Here is a 12,608-nt window from a genome sequence, read left to right as displayed (position 1 = left end):
AAAGTAACGTTGGTGATAATGGTGCTAGTTGGTGCTTCATCAACTCATAAATGATAAGAGACAGAAGAGTAGAGTGATACCAACATTATTCTTGGAGGCAGAAAATCTGGGTCCAAGTCCTAGCTCCTATACTTAGTTGCTGTATGAGTGTGCATCAGTATAGACAGTTTGGTGGTACAGTGGGTAGAGTACTAGACCATGAATCAGGAAGGCTTAATTAGGGTCAAATCCAGGCTCAGACAAACTTGGGCAGATAACTTAAACTGACTAAGCCTTAGTTTATCTGTAAAATGGAGATTCATCTGAGGGGTATTGTGATATATTTGTAAATTACTTGAAAACCTTAAAGAGCGAAACAAATACTAGTTGTTATTATTATTGTTACTCTGTCGCTCTTGAACTTTAGTTTTTCTCATTAATCAAAAGGAGATAATAAAAATATCACCTACTCCTTCAGTTTACAAAAAGGAGAAAACTGAAACCAAGAGAGGTTAATTGTTTTACCAAGGTAATTATGGTAATTCAACTCAGTGTTGAGATTTGAACCCAGGTCCTGTGATTTCAAAGTTGCTTTCTTTCCACTGTACCAGTTGGAACAAAGGCATCAGACTTGTAGTGAGACAAACTCAAATATAAATTCTGATTGTGATGCATGCTCATTGTGTGAGGGTTTGCAAATCTCTATAACTTTAATGTTTTAAAAAGTATTTTCCTCAATAGTATTTTATTTTTTCAGTTACATATGAAATATTTCAATATTCATTTTTGTATGATTTTGAGTTCCGATTTTTTTCTACCTTCTCCTACTCCCCCCAATACAGCAATCAGTATGACATAGGTTATACATGTACAATCATTTTTAAAAATATATATTTTTTGAGAAGCAATTGGGGTGAAGTGACTTGCCCAGGGTCACACAGCTAGTAATAAATATTAAGTGTCTGAAACAAGATTTGAACTCAGGTCTTCCTGATACCAGAGCTGGTACTCTCTCCACTACACCATCTAAGCTGCTTCATGTACAATCATTTGAAACACATTTTCATATACATCATGTTGTAAAAAAGTTAAAATAAAAGGGAAAAACATGAGAAAGAAAAAGCAAAAAAACAAACAAAAAAGCTGAAATACTATATTTTGATCTGCATTCACTTTCCATAGTTTTCCCTCTGAATGCAGGTGGCATTTCCCATTCCAAGTCTATTGGAATTGTCCTGTATTATCACATTCTGAGAAGAGCTAAGTCTACCAAAGTTGATTATCACATAATCTTGCTATTACTGTATATAATGTTCTGGTTCTGCTCACTTCATTGAGTATCAGCTCATAATGTTTTTCCAGGCTTCTCTGAAATCAGCTTGCTCAATATTTCTTATAGAATAACAATATTTCACTTCATTCATATACCCTAACTTATTCAGCCATTCCTCAATTGATGAGCTTTCATTCAATTTCCAATTCTTTGTACCACAAAAATAGTGACTACAAACATTTTTGCACATGTAGGATCTCTTTCTTCTTTTATGAACTTTTGGGAATATGTTATGATGCCATTTAGTGCCTGAAGGGAGTTCTTTGTTTCTAAATTAAAGTTGAATTGCTGGCCTTCAGTGGTTGATGAAAGTTACCATATTGAGAGAAGATGCCTTACATTGGTAAAGTTACAGGTCTGGGCCAAAAGAAAAAAAAAGAACAATAACAACAACAACAACAACAACAATTTACTTTCTTAAGAGTTTTTCAGGAACTATGTTTTGTATGCCTTGAACCACTATGTTATATGAATTATAATTTGTCAGACTCAGCTTGTTAACTTTCAAATAGAGAGAGGTAGGAAACGATTGTAGTGTAAAAATTTGGAACATTTACTCTAATTAATACTCTTGTGAAATATGATTATATTTTGTAACATTCAATGGAAAAGATACAAATATTGGAAGTGAATTAGAAATGCTTTAATATGATAGATTTAGAACTAGATTTAGAAATCCTTTAGTCCAATTGTACCATTTTACAGTTAAAAATATTTGATATCTAGAAGTACTAAATGTCCTACAGGGCACAAGTGGTAGAGTTTAAATCTAAATCCCTTTTAGCTCCAAATCTAATGTTTTTTCTATAACAATATACCCCTTTAGTGATGTAAAAAAAGATCCTGACTTGCCAGAATATGAATTTTTATGTTTACTGAAACAAATATAAGATATAGGAAAAAAGATACAATTTAAAGACATTTAAGAGATCAAAACCCAAGTTCATTATTTTAGAATTTCTGGGGCATAACTTATTTTTAAAACTGTTCTTTTTAAAAACTTTTTTTTTTCTGAGGCAATTGGAGTTAAGTCACTTGGCCTGGTCAAACAGCTAGGAAGTGTTAAGTGTCTGAATTCAGATTTGAACTCGGGTCCTCCTGACATTAGGGCTGGTGCTCTGTCCACTGTGGCACCTATCTGCACCTTTAAAAACATTTTTGATATGTTCTGTTTCATGTACTTCTATAGTATCTCTTTCCCTTGCCCTTCCAGAAACAGTTTTTTTTAAAGAAAAAATATCATCACAACTGATGTATACATTGACAAATTAAAAAAAAAACTTGGCAATCTATAACATTTGTGGACTTCCCTTTCCTGAGAAGGGGCAATTTGAGGATGTCCTCTCATTTCTCTTCATTCATGTCCTGCTTAATTTTTATAATTATGTTACATTTTTTTATTGAATTTTGGTACAGAAGCATAACTTAATACTTCTGTTGAATAAAATTCACATAGGATCTGAAGGAGGTGCTAGAGTCTGAGTATATAGATGCAGTGTTTAATCATTTTTTCAATCACAATGATCCTGTCTTATTACAACAAAAGTAGCATGAGAACATAGGATGTTTGAGTTGCAATGGACTATTGAAAAATATTTAGAAATTTCAATATATTACAAGCCCAACATGAGTTACCAGTATAGTGCAATAGACAAGAATGCTAATTACTATGCAAGAATGATCATATGTCCCATTGAGAAGCTAAAAATCCCAGATTGGGGAAATAATACTCTTAGCTCATGTTATTCCACCCTTTTACATCTGGAATGTTATGTGGAGTCCTAGATAGCACATTTTAGGATCTGTGTTGATTAAATTGTAGAACATCCTTAGTAGGGCACCTAAGTTAGTGGAAGATTTTGTGTTCATGCCCAAAGAAGGTCTTTTGACAAAACCAAGTATGTTTAAAATAAAGATGAGAAGATTTGATAGTGTATGGGATGGGTAGTGGAGGGAAGCATGAAATGTTTTTAGCTTGATATTTGAGGAGCTGTCATGCAGAACATAGTTAGACCTGTTTTGTTTAACCCCAGGAGGTATCACTAGGGACAATGGATGGAAAATGGGAAATATGTACATTAGGCTTGATTTAAAGAGGAGAAATTTCCAATAATTAGAACTATTCCAAAGTGGAATTTGAGGTCCTTCAAGCAAAACTAGTCATGTAAAGGTTTTTGGCTCTTCATGAAAATTAACTCTTCTTTTCTACTGTCTTCTTTCATGCTCATCTGCACTCGATCAGTATAATAGTGATCACAAGCTATCCATAGTTTAAAGTATTAAAAATTGCTTAGGACTCAGTGAACTTTTGTGATGTTATACTTGTAGCTAAGTGTTAGAGATGTGTCTAAAGCTGGATTTGAACTTGGATTTTCTTGATCCCAGATACATTTTTCTTTACACTGTTTTACTTAATAGCCCAGAAACTATGATAAAGTTTTGCTTTATTTAACCTTTGGAAATTTTGGCTAAAATGTAATTAATTTGCTATTTTTCCATGCACAGACTGATGATTTTAAATACAGAGGTAAGCTTGGACCTATTTTTGGAGGAGATTCAGGATTTATTATACAACTATGGATTTAACTTGTACTGAACTATTTGAATGAAAGAGATGACAAGGTTTATTATTATTTTTTTTTTCTGTAGTGAGGTTCTTGGGTTATTCATCAAATATAACTGAGTACTATCTAGTTCACCACCAGTAGTCTGGACACTTGGAGGAAAATTCTTTGGTCCAACAAATTCATGAAACAAAGAAAAATACTGAATAAATATTGCTACTATTTTCTATGGAAGCTTAACCAATGTAAATCAAATAATATTATAAGGAAATAAAAAGAGCTTTAGCACTTGCTTCAGCCAATAAATATCTGCAGCTCTGCAAAATGAAGGAATATGGAAGGAATATTGGTTAAGAATGTAAATCTGTTTGCAGTCTCATAGAAGAGTATGGTAGAAGATCATGGATAGCACCCCAATTTAAATAGTGGAAAATAATAGAGAGAAAAACAAATAAGCATGATGGTTGGCAAGATACTTAACTAAACAAAATCTAATAGATTACAAGCCACTTGAGAATAAGATGTTTTGGTTATATTTTCAGCACCAAGTATAGTATCTGATATAAGATGAATGTTAAATAAATAGCTGTAGAATTAATGAAGAAGAGTCATTCTCAGGGAAATTATCAGTGACATTGTAAGGAGAATAATGAATAAAAGTAAAAAGATATGCAAAGTCTTTTTTAAATTTTAAGATATATATTATTGATAACAGTGGGGACACTACATTTGGACTCTACTTTTTTTTTTTTCGTACTTTTCATCATACTTAACTAGAAAGTAGAAATAAATAGTTCTAAAGAAAACAAAGCTCAAAAAAACATCTGGATGAAAACAAGTATACACAGCAGAAGTCCATGCAGTAGTCAATACAGTTTTGAGAATATGGAGGTATTAATATGAAAGAAGAAAGAATATGAAGGGCTTGGGGAGGAAAAAAAAAACAGATTTTATTCTTATCAAAAAATATGACAGGTAATATTAATAACTAATAATTTAATATGCTTTCATTTCCATTTTCATGACAATAATCTAAAGATTTATTGAGTACATCCTTAATGAACTTATGAAAAAAGAATTGGCAGACTTTTACAAATTATATTCTATAGTGTTCTCCTTTTTAAAAAATCACACAATTAACAGGAAGTTGCTGAGCATACAAAATCCCAGTTTATTGTTTCCTTAAGATATAAAAGTATTAAATGTAATAGAAAGAAATACTATTTTAAAAGTTTTCTGACAAAAATAGATCTCATGCACATATAACAGCATTCTAGACTCCAAGACTGATAATCTTCCTAGCTTCCAGTTCTTACTCCTCACAACAGTGCTTCAGAAAAAATGAATTTTTCCTTTCTTAGAACTATCATAATTTATTATACAACCTGAAGTTGTGGTGAAAACAAGAACAATTTACACTTAAAACAATACAAAATAAATGTAAGAAAAATACACTGACAAATACTACCAAAGCAACTCTTCCCTGTCTATGAAGAGCTGGTTTCAGAACCATGTGGCAGGCTATAGACATTCACATCTGGGTGTCAGCACAGAAATTGGTAAAGATTATGGAAAACTCTGTTGTTTCTCTTTGGTAAAGCTGGGTGAAGAAGACATCACAGCTGTTTCTCTCTGCCATTTCTTTTCCTAACTAAAACCTTCCTCTTTGGTCCTAGAAAATTCCATTTCCTTCAAACCCATATGGCATGGAAAAGTAGAGAATTTCACTGAGCAGTTAGTTACCACATCAGAGTCTTAAGTATGACATATTAGAGAGGCTGTGGGAGATGGGGGCAGGGGAAAGTATCAATAATTAAAACAATATGGCAGGATAGAAACAAAAGTTCTCAATGTGCCTCTGACATACTAGCCATTTTCCCTTCCTACCAGTTCTGGCTTTTCTTTCTACATTTATTACTAGCCATACCTATGACTGTGGATGTTGAAGCTATGAAGAGGTATATACTAATGGAAGCTTCTGGACAATGTAGTCATATATATTTAAACTTGTTCCTTAAAAATGTAAGAATAGCTATCTTTGATGCCCCACTGATTATTAATTCCAAGAGATTTATTTTTTAATTTCAAATTGTTTTTAATTTCATTAAAAAAAGTTATTTCAAATTATTTTCTTCCTTCCTGGTCCTCCTCCACCCATTGAGAAGGCAAACAATATGATATTAATTATACAGATAAAGTCATAAAATATTTTCATATTAACCATGTTGTAAAAAAAAAAAAAAGGTGGGGGAAAGAAAAGTGAAAACACCAGCAATGTATATTTCAATTTGTATTCAGAACTCCTCAGTTCTTTCTCCAAAAGGGTATTGCATTTTTCATCAGGGATTCTCTGGAATTATTGTGGATCATTGTAGATGAATAAATCATAATAGCTAAATTTTTCACCACTGAGCATAGTTACAATATTGTTGTCACTGTGCACAACATTTTTCTGTTCTTGCTTGCTACATTTTGCAACAGTTGATAGAATTCTGTTTTTTCTAAAAGCATCCTCTTCATTATTTATTAGAGTATTGTATAAAATTCTATATTACTACTTGTTCAACTATACATATATAATTTTCCTTTTTCTTTGATATTTTTGGGATAGATCCATAGGAATGAGTTTTCTGAGTCTTGAGATTTCTAAAATAATAAAATATATGTCAATGTTGTACTTGCAGAAGATTAAAGGAGCTGATCACAGTTCCAGGGCCAAGAGAAATGTTAGCATTTATGACTGCAAAGAAGGAAGGTGTTTTTTGTTTGTTTATCTTTGTTTTTATTTTGTTTTGTTGTGTTTTTTTCTGTGTGAAGGCCAGAGTACAGGTCAGGAGAACAATGACAGCACTGTTCCTTGGATTATACATCTTGGATAAACAGACTTCCAGAACAAGCTCTTAGAAGAACAGTATAAAAAAATAAGTTGGGACAACGCCCTCCAACTTCTGGAGCAGAACCCAGCTTTAGCATAAAATTAAAACTCAAGAAACAGTCAGAAAAAAATAAGTGAACAACAATAACAAAAAAGAATTTGACCATGAAAAGCTGCTACAGCAACAGGGAAGATCAAGGCACAAACCCCATAGATGTCACCAATGTCAAAACAGCTATTGACTAATCTTAAAGGAAAACTGTGAATTGGCTTCCATGAATTCCTGGAAGAAGGTAAAAAAGAATTTAAAAAATCAAAAGTAGAAAAAAAGTAGAAAAGAAAGGAGAATTATGCAAGAAAATTATGAAAAGAAAGTCCAGAGCTTGATAAAAAAGACATACAAATAATTATGGAAGAAAATAACACCACAAAAAAACCAGAGTTAACTAAATGGTAAAAATGGCACAGAAATTCATTCAAGAGAAGAAATCTTTAAATAGAAGATTGGCTGAGTTGGGCCAGGTGAAGTTCACTGAAGAAAATAATTCCTTAAAAATTAGAAATGGACAAATAGAATCTAATGACTACATAAGACATTAAGAAACAGTAAAACAAAATCAAAGGGATGAAAAAAAATAGAAGAAAATGTGAAATATCTCATCAGAAAAACAGATGACATGGAAAATAGATCAAGGAGAGATAATTTAAAAATTATTAAACTACTGAAAGTCATAATAAAAAATAAGCCTATACATCACATTTTTCAAAATTATCAAGGAAATCTGCTCTGATATCCTAGAACCAGAAAATAAAAAAGAAATTGAAAGAACCTACCAATCACCTCCTGAAAGAGATCCCCAAATGTAAACTCCCGGAATTTTATACCCAAATTTCAGAACTCAAATATTAAAAAAATATTGCAAATAATTAGAAGAAATGATTACAATATTGTGGAGCTATAGTCAGAATCACAGAAGATTTAACAGCTTTCATGTTACTGAAGTGGAGATTTTGGAATGTGATATTATAGAAGGCAAAGGAGCTAGGATTATAACCAGGACTAAACACTCAGCAAAACTAAATGTATTCCTCTTTTTTGGGGGAGGGTAGGGATTGGGTGAGAGGGATGGATATTTTAATGAAATTGAGAACTTTGAATCATTCCTGATGAAAAGACCAGATCTAAATGGAAAATTTAACAGTCAAACATGAGATTCAAAAGAATAATAAAAAATAAATCTGAAAGAGGAATCATAAGGGACTAAATAAAGATAATTTACTGTTTGATATAAAAAGTGATATGTGTAACTTCTAAAAACTTTATAATTATCAGGGCAATTAGAACAAGTCAACATGGACATTGAGTATGAGTGTGAATTGATTAATTTAGGATAATCTAAAAAAGTCAATGGGTGAGAAAGGGACGCATTGTGAGAAGGAGAAAGGGAAATGAAATTTTTCTCACATAAAAGAGATTCAGAAGAAAGAACTTTTATAGAGGAAGAGAAAATAGGATTCAGGAGATTGCAATGCTTGAACCTCACTGGTTCAATGAGTGAAGAACATGCACACACACACACACTCAGTTGATTTTAAAAAGCTGCTCTCCCAGATAGAGAATTAGGAAGGAAAGGGGATAAGAGATATGGGTGGAATTGAATGATAATGGGGAGGTAGTAATCAGAAGCAAAATAAACTTTTGAAGGATAGGATAAAAACAGAGAAAAAGTATTAACAAAAGAAAATAAAATGAAGAGAGGTACATAGTTAATCATAACTGAAAGTGGATTGGAAGAGCTCACTCATTAAACAGAAATGGATAGCAGAATGAATTAGAAACTAGAATTCAACAATATGTTGTTTACAGGAAACACACTTGAAATTGAAAGATATACATAGTTAAAATAAAGAATTAGAGCAGAATCTATTATGTTTCAGTTGAATAAACAAAATATAACCTTAGACAAAGTAAAAGCAAAATAATCTTAAAAGAGATAATTAGGAAAACTTCATTTTGCTAAAAGTTATACAGTGAAATAATAATTTCTAGGGCAATAAGAAATAACATCTCTCAAATTCATAGAGAACTGCTTAAATTTGTAAAAATAAGAACCATTCCCCAATTAATAAATAATCAAATAATAAACACAGGAAATTTTTCAGAAGAAATCAAAGTTATCTATGGTTATATGAAAAACTTTTAAATCACTATTGATTAAAGAAATTAAAATTAAAACAACTCTGAGGTACCACTTCATACTTATGAGAAATGACAAATGCTGGAAAGGATTTGGGAAAATAGCTCCATTTATAAACTGTTGGAATTGTGAACTGGTCCAACCATTTGGAGTACAATTAGAAATTATACTGAAAAGGTTATAAAACTGTGTATGCTATTTGATCCAGAGATACTTTTACTAGACCTGTACCCTAAAGATAGAAAAAGGACCTAAATGTATGAAAATATTTAAAACAACTCTTTGTGGTGACAAGAAATGGGAATTTGAGGAGATGTTCATCAATGGTTTAACAAGTATGGAGCATGATTCTGTTGGAGTAGTAATGTGTCATAAGAAATGATAAAGGACTATAGTTTTAGGGGGCAAAACCACAAAATCCACATGAACTGATAATCCTCTGATTTACAAGATTAGTAATTCTGTTAAAAAGGTAGTAAAAGTAATGGGCCAAGATTCATTACTGATAAAGCCATAAAGATATTTTGCGATTACAACTTTTTTTTCTAGATGCTTATCAAGTACTCTTTAACCTAATTTTAGAAATTTGCAATGATTTAACATCAAACTCACTTATCTTTTTTCATTATTGTTGAGATTGTGTCCAATTCTTTGTGATCCCATTTGGGATTTTCTTGGCAAAGATACCCATTTCCTTCTATAGTTCAATTTACAGATGAGGAAACTGAAGCCAGCAGGATTAAATCACACAGGTAGTAAGTGTCTGAGATTAGATTTGAACTAAGAAAGATGTGTTTTCCTGACTCCAGACCCAGCATTCTATCTATTGTGCCATCTAACTGTCCCAAGTCTCTTGTCAACAGATCCAAATTTCTCCTTTATTTATGAAAATTGAGTTTTCTCTTGTTTTATGGTAGGTCTCCTGTTTTGAGTCAAAATAGAGAAAGGTTTTCTATGAAGTAAAGTTCTCCAGAAGACAGTCTCTTGATATTAGGCTGATTATATTAAATACTAGAACAATATACAGCTCCCTAAATATGACTAATGCATATTCAAGAATTTGTTATGCTTATCCTCAAAGGAAAAACTAAATAGATTAATTCAATTCAATTTAGGAATTATTATTATGTAGCTACTATGCTTGAAGTACTGGTAGCTTTGATATAAATCAAAATAGTTCCCCCCAAAACCTATAAATCAAATAGTTCTTGCCCTCAATGAGCTTATATTCTACTGACAGAAACTACCTACAAATAAAAAGCATATTTATTCATTCATTCATTTGCAAGGCAATTGGGATTAAGTGACCTGCCTCTGATAAGTGTTATGTGTTTGAAGTTGGGTTTGAATTTGGGTCCTCCTGAGTGCAGGGGGTGGTGCTGTATCATCTGTATCATCTAGCTGACCCTCAGCATGATATTTAAAAAACACAACAATGCAATGTTATTTTGCTATGAAACAAGTAGGAGGAAATAAGAAAAGCTTCATGTTGCAGGTGGCAGTTTAACTAAAGCTTGAGGAGGGAAAAGGGATTTTTTTGAGGTGGAGTTTAGGTGGAAAAAATATTCCAAGCTCAAGGAACAATAAGGAAGTGGATAACAGGAGATGGAATGTTGTACATGGAAAACAACAGGTGGGTCAATTTGGATAGGATGTAGTGTTAAAGGAGCAGAGTAATATGAAATGAATCTGGAATGATAGGTTTGGGCCAGATTTTACTGCTTTAAATGCCAGAGAAATTTATATTTTTTCTTAAGGGTAATGATAAATCAGAACTTGCAATCTGATCAGTTCTAAACTCACCTAATATAATCTTGATGGACTGACCAACTGTCCAAAGAAAAGAAAGGATACACAATAATTCTCCATTTGATTTTTAGCTTCAAACCTTACAAGTGTTGGCTAGGTTCCCCTGAATCTGTGGTTTAAATTAATTTCCAGGGTTGCCCCTTTCCTCTGGCATGTCTAGTAATTTACTAACAACTTTTTTTTTTTAAATAAGATATGCTATTTCCATGAAAATAATTAAAGAGTATCCCTTGATAATAGTAAGAATATATATCTTATTATTAAATTAAATTTATTTACCATTTTATTTCCACAATTACATATAAAAACAATATTTGACATTCATTTTTTTAATCTGAGTTCCAGTTTCTCTCCTTTCCTCCCTCCCCATTCCCTTCATTGAAAAGCAAGCAATTTGACAGTGTGGTTCCTAAAAAGAATATGAGTCAGCTCAAATGGATTTTTAATAGCCAGATTTATTTTTAAAACCATAATAGCTTTGTGAATTAAATTAAATGTGAAAGATATAAATTGTTCCCTTGTTACATGACACTTTGTGATTTCCCAAAAACATGGATGGAAAGAATTTATAAGACCCATCTCTCTTTTTCCTGGTCTCTCTTAATCATTAACCTCTTCAGATAGAAGGATCTTATTTAGGGAGTTTTTATACTATTAAACTGAATGAAAAAAATCCAAGGAATTAATAATTCCAGAGTTCAAATAAGATTGTGATGCAAATAATTATTTTTCTTTTAAATATACTCAATTATGTAAAATTGGATATTTGTTTTGATTGAATTTCTCAGATCGTTAGAGATTTCAGGATTTTATTTTGTTTTTGTAGATACAAATTTATATAGAGGCAGGTTTGTGTTGAACAAGATTGCTATCTGGGAGAGAGACACTGGAGGAAATCATGGTGATGTTAAAAAAACAACACTGTCACCTAAATACATCAATAAACATTTTTTTAAAAGAAAATGATTCTGTATGATGCCCTATGGAATTGGAAATAGAATTGTATGTATGTGTTTATGGAAAGAGAGATAGTCTTAATGGAACCATAAAAACTTAAGACAAAAGCACTCTATTTCCTCTGCATTTTGCCACAGAATGTTAAATACATTTTATCCTCTCTTCCTGAAAATTCTTAATATGTTATTCTTTCTCTTATCCCTTTATATTGCTAATTCAATATCATTTTTATATCAGAAAAAAGACAAATCAGTAGCCTAATTAATTACATTAACTAGAAAATTATTTTACCTTTGCCCTCTTTCTGTTTACCACTCCTCCATACTTTTTACTTCAATTAAATTAGAAAAGGAGATTAGGTAAAAATAGTTACTTGTCTCAGATTTGTAAACTCATCATTTCATAGGTGGTTTCTCTTCATTGTATATAGGTCATTAAAATTGTCCATGGGAATCTTGTGCCCATGGGTTTTGCACAATGGGCACATTCCAATGTGAATCCTCTGCAGGGGCTGATTGAAAACATGCTTCACCTTTGACGTATTCCTTTTCCATCTGCCTTCTTATTGGATTCCTGATGGCATTCCTGGAATGTTACATCTTTCTCATAGACCTACAAGTTGTAACTACAAGAGGGTAGTGATGGTGTGCTTACGCATAGTATACTATATACATTAGCTGCCAAAGTACTCTTTCAGAAATGTGCAAGTCCTGCTTCCAGTTAGCAAATTCCAGTAAAGCCCTTTGCAAATTGGTTATGACCCTTTTTGATCATATCTTTTGTTGATCTTACTTTGAGGCCCATCAGATTCTATACACATTGGGAAATGGAGAATCAAGGCTAGTATTTGAAAAAAATTATGCAAACATATTTTCACTGGAAACAATTTGTAG

General features: G+C 31.9%; 1 long non-coding RNA gene across 1 annotated transcript in view; it reads left to right on the top strand.

The window, feature by feature from the left end:
- The window catches only part of LOC141542613 (uncharacterized), a 221,677-nt gene extending 213,507 nt beyond the window's left edge, over positions 1 to 8,170 (top strand). The window contains exon 3 of the long non-coding RNA XR_012482217.1: positions 6,694 to 8,170. This is a non-coding gene — a long non-coding RNA (uncharacterized LOC141542613). The remainder of the gene's footprint in view (positions 1 to 6,693) is intronic.
- Positions 8,171 to 12,608: the final 4,438 nt, after the last annotated feature.

This window comes from Sminthopsis crassicaudata, chromosome 5 (genome assembly GCF_048593235.1).
Source record: "Sminthopsis crassicaudata isolate SCR6 chromosome 5, ASM4859323v1, whole genome shotgun sequence".
Taxonomy (NCBI): domain Eukaryota; kingdom Metazoa; phylum Chordata; class Mammalia; order Dasyuromorphia; family Dasyuridae; genus Sminthopsis; species Sminthopsis crassicaudata.
Note: the sequence above shows the minus strand (reverse complement) of the source record. Positions and strands in the feature narration are given on the sequence as shown.